Genomic DNA, 6,949 nt, shown 5'->3' with positions numbered 1-6,949 from the left:
GGTTTTATTGAAGCATCTGAACTGCATTTAATTTTCCGTGTTGCTTTATTCCTTCTAGCTCCCAGGATATTGAATTTTGTGGGCTCCAGTTGGGTCGTCAGTACTCCAGGCGTTTAGTAATAAGAAACATAATCTGCTTTTTCCGGTAGGATAATAAATCCTCATTGATATTAAGGGCGGCTCTCTGCAGACGGTTTTACACGGTATTTTTCTGTAGAAACACATTCCCTGGGAGTCCTGACACTGCTCCCGCCTCTCTGTCTCCCTGGGCCTCAGGTCGCCTCCCGCCCAGCGGTCCCTCCCACCGCCAGGATCCTGCTCGCTTGGACAGCCACTGCCCGCGACCGCGACACCCCTCCTCCCTGCACTGAGCCCCCTCCCAGACCTCCCCCTCCTGGCGAGCCAGACAGCGGGTAACCGCCGCCTCCGCTGGGGCATCCCGGCTCCATAGGCGGCGCGAGGCAGACACCTGCTTCTCACTGGCCGCTGCCGCTGCCCCTCACCCCGCAGTCCCCGCGACAATTGGCCCCAGGCCGCCGCCCGTCATCCTCTAGCCCCTTTTGGAGTCCCGCCTCTATCCTCGGGTCATTTAAGTTTATCACAAATAAATAAATAAAGGAGGAAATAGAAATGCGTAGAAAGTAAAAGCAGTCGGGAGGGGGCGGGGACGTGGATGAAAAGGAGGGTGGGGAAGTGGAGGAGTAAACAACCAAACTTGATCGTTCCTATACTGACCAATCACCGATCACTACAGTCCGGTCTGACGGCCTCTGTCGACCAATAGTTTTCCAGTTCTTGGATCACTGAATAAAGAGAGACGTCTGGCCTCTCTACACAGGGCGCTGGTGGGCGGGAAGTATTTAGATCATTAACCAATAGACTGTTAAAAATGGTCTGAGTGACGTTTCCGATGACCAATCGATGCTTGAAATAGCGGATTGGGTGTCTCTTAAACCAACCAAAGATGACAGAGATGAGGGAAGGGGCAGTTAGAGGAGGGGCCGCGGAGGGGAGGAGGAAGAGTGCATTTTGTTTATGGGCGGCAACCTCACGAGGGCTGTCCAATCATTATTGGTCAGCTGAAGCACCGAGTGGCATGTGATCCACCCAATAGTAGGACAGGTTTGAGGTTCGCGGCTTCAGGCGCCCAATGTGGGCCTTCTGCCGAAGAAGTAGGGGCGGGGGGAAGTTTAGGAGTTGAGGAAAGAAGATTAAAGAGCGCGAGGAGGTAACGCCAAAAACTCTAATTTGTTGTGGGGCGGGCGGGAGGGAGGGGTGTGTGCGTGCGGAGCGCGGCCGGGCGTCTACGAGTCTCGGGGAGTCGGGGGTGGCGGGCCGCCGAGGAGGGGGCGGGGTGGGGCCGCGGCGCGAGTTCCGAGCCGCAGCCCGGGGCTTCTGCCCCGCCCCGCCCCGCGCGCCCTCCCGCCGCCCCTCTCGCGCCTGCCCGGCGGCCTCGCGCGACCCTGCAGGGAGGGTCCGCGGCCAGCCCGGGCGGGGCGTCCGGTCGCTGCCACTGCGTCTGGTCTCTCCTCCGCGCGTCAGGAGTGGCGGCTTCTCAGAAGAGGAGCTGAGGGGCACCAGTCGGGGCTCCGGAGCTGTTGGCGGCACCGGCTCCCGCCCCTCTCCTCTCCTCTCCCTCCCTCCCTCAGCCCTCCCATTCGCTTTCCTCCCGCGCGGAGGACGGGCTTCGGAGAACCCGGGCTGGGACGCGTAGCCCCGCCTGCCTTGCTCTCACCGGTGGACAGGGGGGCTTGGCAAGGAATGAACCCTGTCCTCTCTTTAGCCTTTAGGCCACTTCCGAAAACATTTAAAAAAAAAATGTTAACGCTCTCTCATACCTTAAGACATAAAACAAAACAAAATAACAACCCACCCCATTCCCAAATACGGGAGTATGGTTTTGAAGTTCAAATGTGGTCCTTCTAATTAATCGTTTTAATGCGTTTCCCTGTGTGTGGCTCTCAGGGTCCCCTTCAGCCCCTCCCCTTCCTAAGGATGCAGAAGAGGCAGGAGGCAGGGATTTCGTAAAAGTTGTATTGATAAACACACTTGCACAAGCATATGCTAGGCACACACACAGACTATAAACATTAGCGAAAAACACAATATGGCGTACAGCTACACTACCTAGCTCGGTAATCCGATGATCTCTTACTCTGAACCAGGTCAATTGAGGTCTGAAGAAGCAAGAGAGTTCTCCAGCAGAAATCTGAATGGCATGGAAAGACATTTGGAAGCCTGCACCTGATAGTATAGTCCTCAGAACCATTGGCCCAGATTTAAGTTGAACATGTAACCTTTGTAGACAGTGAAATTTGCCTTTACTATTTTGTAAACACACACACACACACACCCCAAAATGTTACTAAAGTGGAATTTTCTCACTTTAGTATTTTCTGCTGGAAAAAAAGTCAGAGTATACAGTGATTTCAAGTGAACAGTATTCCAGTTACTGCTGCAACTTGTTGCCACTGAAAATCTTAAAACATCCAAATACCAATTTGTGGAAAATAATGTGAGCTCTCAATTCAAGGAATCAGTGGCTACTTAGAACTCTCACAGGATTTACTTGTATTCCTGGTTTAGTTTCTTGTCTCAAGGACATTTTTCTATATTCTGGGAATAAACCCCAACCCTCTGTGCCTATCCACAAATGTCTGTCTCAAGAACTGACTGCATTTTGTATTTTTGCTTTCCAGTTAGGTTTGACTTTACTTCTTGGAAAAGTAGATAAAATAAACCAACAAAGAAGTCGCTTATTCTTAGACCCTTGCTCAGTAGAATCCTTAATAAATCATCAGAGTGCAAACACTGGTAGAACATGGTGGTGTTCCAGGGCCAGCATCTCTTGAATCCTCCTGAGAAACTTGGTTTTAGAATTGTTGAAGAACCACAGATGGTTCTGTTGCTCTAGTGTAAAAGCCCAAGATTGGGCTTCTGATTTTTATCAACTCCATTTGCTGAAATAATCCTGTGAGGAGAAGAAAATGGAGTTTTCTGGAAGTCTCTGAACTGCATGGAGAGTGAGGCAATCAGGCATTTGAGGCTTTGATTCAGGTCTTAGCTGAGTGAAGTACAAGCATTACACATGTGAAGATCAGGTGACAGGTATACCCCCACCAGGCTCCAAAGCAATAACACCATTTCCTGATGACCTTCTGATGTCAATAGGTTAGAGAAAGAAGCTTAAAAATTATTAAATTTTATTCATTTTCTGGAGTCTGTCTTTATATTTATCTGTCTAGGTAAGCAAGCATTTTGGGATTATCACTATACCAAAAAAAAAAAAAAAAAAAAAAAAAAAAAAAAAACCCACAGAGACAGATCCTAAGTTTATAGAGTAGGTGATGGAGGACAACATGAGCTACTGCAGTGATGGAGGGAGAGAGTATGTTTTTACCTAAGGGCCATGGTGGGAGTGGGGGTTTAGATCTGTTAGATATGGTGCCTGACTCTTTCCTAGTTAGGCGGCAAGGCTTTAGGACATATAACCTAGTCCTGTTTGCCTGTAAGAATTTGACTCCTTGATAAAGGAAGAAGATAGAAGAGTAAAGCCTTTTCAAGTGAATTTTTTTGCGTGTGTCATTTGTGTAGATTTTCAGAAGATTTTAAGATAAACTAGACTTCTCAGATAAAAGCCCAGACTGAATAACTAGGTCATTTGAAAGAGCACTAAAAGCTACAACTAAATTCCTGTAAATGATTTACAATATAAATGAATTTTAAATTATTTCAGATATGGAAGGGAAGTTTTATTTTCTGAAATAATCATGGTGACATCATCAGCTTGTGGAAGTCAGTTCTGGATACTTGGGGTGAAACAGTAAAGCAAAGGGGAAGTTGTTAGTCTGTGGAGCTTACATCATTAGGTAATAGACATTGTCTACTCCACATTGCTAAGAGATTGTTTTCTTAAAATTAAACTTAAAAAATTCAGTAGGTTTTGTGTTTTACAAATTAGAGTTTTAAAGAAGTTTCCAAATTTGCGTGTGTTTATGATTACCAAACAATCTGAAAGAACTCAGTTAATTTCAATTATTTGTACTCTTTGTTTTTGTGAAGTTTTCATAAAACTTCAGAAAATTTTTTGGCAAAGTAGGGGCTTTAAATTCTTATTTTTATCATATGTTTGGAATAAAAGTTTGCTTTATACTAAAATCTCCTGTCTTTACATTAACTGTAAAATTTCTAGGTCTTGTTAGCAAAACATAAAAAAAAAAAAACATTAACTCACTAACATACATGTTAATTGTTTTGCTTAGGATTTACTTTAGGATTGTACCTGAAAAATCAAGTATCTCAAATTTTCCCAGTTTTAGAAAGAAAGATGAAAGTTGTGACTAACTTACAGGTGACCCTAAAGAGGTAGAAAGATGCCTGGAAACAAACAAACAAACAGACTTTGTTTTTAACCCTTTCTTTTCAAACTCCAAAATTACTTGATTGACACTGCTTTGTTATAATAAACCTTTATGATGCAGGAATACATTAGAAAATTTTTTAGCATTATTTTAGCCATTTTGTCCATTAGTAGTAAAAAACCCTACGTTGTAACAGAAGGAAACTTGGAGTCTGGTTCAATGCATATGTTATTGAATTTTAAGTGTGTGGCTTCAAGTAGTGAGAACCTCACCTTTCTAGAAGTTGGTTGATGACTCCCAAATGACAGGTTCTGATTTTCATTATTTTGCTCTGTCAGTTATGAGTCTGGTTTTGTTATTGATATATAAATTTACTCCTTACAGGAGATAGCTTTAATTATACAGAGCCCACCCCATTCTCTGCTGTTGAGTTGTTTGGCTTTTCAGGCCTACCTTATATCTCCAAATTAATACATATTATAATCAACCTTTTACAAAAAGGGGGCATAACTGCATTTAGAGCACCTTGTGGTTCATATACAGAGACCCCTGAATAGGAGGGCTCAAATCAGAAGAGTGAGGGGAAAAAAAGAGACTTTGAATCTACTAGAATAGTTTCAGCTGATTTTTCTTGTAGAATAATGGTTAAAAGAATGTTTAAAGCTAAGTTTTTCTATTTCTAGTAAGAGTGGGTGATGTGTGTGTGTGTGTGTGTGTGTGTGTGTATGTGTGTATAAGTATGTATTTCCAGATGAACAGTTTAAGGTAAAGACATATTTTAGTGGTGGGTAAACTCAGTCTTGTCCTGTGGTCCTTGACATGGAATGCTTTCAATGTTACTAAGTGATTTTGTTTGACACAGTTTGCTAGTTACCAGAACTTTCCTGTGAGAAACATAGAAACACAAGCTAATTAAATCTTTGTAAATTTTATAATACTTTGGGCTAAGATGTTATTTTGGAAGTTTTAAAAGCATGATTACCAAGCAGTGCATAAAATGAATGAAAACTGAAATTCGAAGCTCATAGACTGGAGTCTGTGTAAGTTGCTGAGTGTCAAAGTGAGATGGCCTTAGTACAAAAGATAAAACATCTTGACATGTGTCAAGTTTTTATGGTGATAAATGAAGCATGACTAATTGTATTAGATTTCATATTTGTAAGGTATGTATAAGTGTGTGTACAGTGCATTTTAAGTCAAAATTTGGGGTGTTATTGGCTAGACGTAGTCATTTCTTTGCCAGAGATACTAGGCTGTGTGAGGGCTAACCATCTGTCAAGCAATAGAGACAAAGAAAGGTTTTTAATATACTAGTGTAAAAATCTCTACAAACTTGTTTTGAATTGTATTGTCATTTTGTTTTGGCCTTCATACTCTGTGTTGAATATGTACTGGGTCAGTCACCCCATTTTGTTTTATGAACAAACCACTTAAGGCCAGATAAGGTTATTGTCACAGCTGATGAGATCTAGAGGCAAGATAAAATATGTTTTGATTTTGCTTTCATATAATGATAAAAAACTCACAAGTGGGATGGCCACCCACTAGCAATTATTCAAATGGTTTCAAACATGCTTATTTTCACCCACCCAGTCTCAATTTTGGATGTCTTATTTATTTACTTATTTATTTATTTAGCTTTATAGAGTCAAGTTTTATATTTTAGCCCATTTCTGAGCTGTTTCGGAGAAAAAAAAGTAGCAATAGGAATCCAGATTGCCTGTTTTAGGTACAATATGGTGTGATGTGAAATTGAAACAGCAGATTGGTGAGAAACTTGAGTTTCAAACAAATATAAACTAGTTTGTTTAGTGAAGTCATACACAAAACAGTCTCTATTGACAGAGTAACATTATTATTTCTTTTTCAGTAATTTCTACATCTTGAGGTCACCTTGGTTTTTGGGTCAGCAGTCTATTTCCAAAGCATCATGTAAGGAAACTATGTCTTAATATTGCTGATTATAATAATATACTTAGATATGGCAGACCAAGGAATTATTTATAGCAGTGCTAATTATATCAATAAAAATAGCAATATTAATACTGAGTGTCAAAATCCATTCTTGACAGTATGAAGTAAACAGAACTATAGTCAAACAAAGCAGCCAGCTTGTCTTTATAGTCAGCTCATGAATATGTACGTCAGGAAAAATATACACACAGTTTAGAGTTGAGTATACTGACTTAATTTCTTCAATTGCTTTTGACTTTTATTTTCAAAGGAAAAAAATTAGATTCAGCAAATGACAGAAAAGATAGGGATTTCTAGTTTTGAAATTCTTGGTGCCCATTATCTTTCTGTTATTGGTAAGTTTCTTGAGATTAACTTATTTCTATTTCAGGGCTTTTTATAAATAATCAGAAATTAATTTTTTCCTACCTTTTGAAATACAGATTAACATTGAAAAAGGAGCCATAAGAGCCTCTAATGTTTGACAAAACAAAAGAAACCAAACCAGCTGTTACATTGATATCCCTCCCACTCCTTCCTTCCCTCCCTCCCTCCCTCCCTCCCTTTGTTTTCTTATGGTATTCTTTTCTTTACTCCTTCCCCCCATCTCCCTCTCTCACCCTTTCCCTCTCCTT

The 6,949-nt window shown here is 41.5% G+C and overlaps 1 protein-coding gene across 3 annotated transcripts in view; it reads left to right on the top strand.

Annotated features, from left to right (window-relative positions):
- The first annotated feature begins 1,147 nt into the window (after nt 1-1,147).
- Zbtb20 (zinc finger and BTB domain containing 20) overlaps nt 1,148-6,949 on the top strand; it is a 786,764-nt gene continuing 780,962 nt past the window's right edge. For all 3 annotated transcript variants that reach the window (XM_052158175.1, XM_052158178.1, XM_052158177.1), the window contains exon 1: nt 1,148-1,228. The gene's annotated coding sequence lies outside the window, so the exon portion shown is untranslated. The remainder of the gene's footprint in view (nt 1,229-6,949) is intronic.

This window comes from Apodemus sylvaticus, chromosome 15 (genome assembly GCF_947179515.1).
Source record: "Apodemus sylvaticus chromosome 15, mApoSyl1.1, whole genome shotgun sequence".
Classification (NCBI taxonomy): Eukaryota; Metazoa; Chordata; class Mammalia; order Rodentia; family Muridae; genus Apodemus; species Apodemus sylvaticus.
Note: the sequence above shows the minus strand (reverse complement) of the source record. Positions and strands in the feature narration are given on the sequence as shown.